Below are 1,331 nucleotides of genomic sequence, written 5' to 3'. Positions count from 1 at the left end.
AGGGGACGAAGGGCGGCTGGGTAGACTGATGGGCGGGCCGGTGGGTGGAAGCCTTAGGGGGGAGCAGCTGTGAGGGAGCTGTGGTGGTAGTGGTGGTGGTGCTGGTGGTGGTGGTGGTGGTAGTGGTGGTAGTGGTGGTGATCTCTGCCGGGGGGAGGGAGACGGTGCAGGATTAACACTCACAGTGCTCTAAAACGTGATTGGGAAATAATAGAAAAAATATAACAAATTGGCAAAGAAAAATCAGCTGATTATGAAGCACGTGGCAGAGTGCTTTGTCATGTAAACAATAACAAATCAGCTGATTGTGAAACACGTGGGAGAGTGCTTTGTTATGTAAACAATAATAAATCAGCTGAAGTAAACAATAGCAAATCAGCTGATTGTGAAACACGTTGGTGTGCTTTGTGATGTAAACAATAACAAATCTGCTGATTGTGAAACACGTGGCAAAGTGCTTCGTGATGAAAGCAATAATAAATCAAATGATTGTGAAGCGCGTGACAGAGTGCTTTGTAATGCATCTAAATGAAAAGAAGCTGATTGCATCCACGTTGGTGAGTCCATAAGTAGTATAAAAATGGTCAAAGAGCAAGAAAGTTAAGCCAGAATCATCTAACTTCGATACATGCAATAAACTAACCTGTGAAGAGATTGTGCATCTTGTACACAGTGAGAAAAGTTACGCAACAGTCTGATTAGTTAAGTGATTGTGCTACAGTCTGCTGAGTGGAATAATTGTCACACAGTATCTCTCAGTGAAGTGATTGTGAAGCAATTGGCTCCGTGGAGTGATTGTGCAACTTATCCAAAACGTGGGGTCTCGCCTGCGCTGCCGTGCGGTGTAGACGTGTCGCCTGACCGCTCCAGTTGTTTGGGGGGATTGACGTTTTCGCCGGCAGGAGTGTGGGTGTCTCTACCCTCCCTGCTGTTCCTAGTCGAGTGGACGTGGTGCTTTGACGATGGGCGGCCATCTTCCAGCTGTCGTGAGGGTGAACTCCATCGGTTTGGAGTTTACTGGCCGTGCAGGATACCCTCTTGTGGACTTGGTCTTGAGTGACATGCTCAGGGTCCCAGTTCAGGACGTCTATGGTGTCGAGCTGGTCACTGCTCCCCGTGTTATAAAGTTTGTGAGTGAGGCGGTGTACCGTGATTTTCTCGGGAGGTACGAGGGGCGTACTTTGCTGCTGCAGGACGGCAACGGGTCTGTGACCATTTCGGACCGCAGTGGTGCTGTGACATATGTAAGGGTTCATGGCGCCCCCATGGAGTTTCCTGAGACCCTCCTCCGGCGTTTCTTCCAGAGGTATGGCCCCGTCGTCAGTGTGCGG

At 49.3% G+C, this 1,331-nt stretch overlaps 1 long non-coding RNA gene across 1 annotated transcript in view; it reads right to left on the bottom strand.

Moving 5' to 3' along the window:
- LOC123748335 (uncharacterized) overlaps positions 1-188 on the bottom strand; it is a 23,027-nt gene extending 22,839 nt beyond the window's left edge. The window contains exon 1 of the long non-coding RNA XR_006771760.2: positions 1-188. This exon is cut by the window's left edge and continues 15 nt beyond it. This is a non-coding gene — a long non-coding RNA (uncharacterized lncRNA).
- Positions 189-1,331: the final 1,143 nt, after the last annotated feature.

The sequence above is a fragment of the Procambarus clarkii genome, chromosome 22, assembly GCF_040958095.1.
Source record: "Procambarus clarkii isolate CNS0578487 chromosome 22, FALCON_Pclarkii_2.0, whole genome shotgun sequence".
In the NCBI taxonomy this organism is placed as follows: domain Eukaryota; kingdom Metazoa; phylum Arthropoda; class Malacostraca; order Decapoda; family Cambaridae; genus Procambarus; species Procambarus clarkii.
The sequence above is the reverse complement of the archived record's forward strand: the minus strand, read 5'-3'. Positions and strand labels throughout refer to the sequence as shown.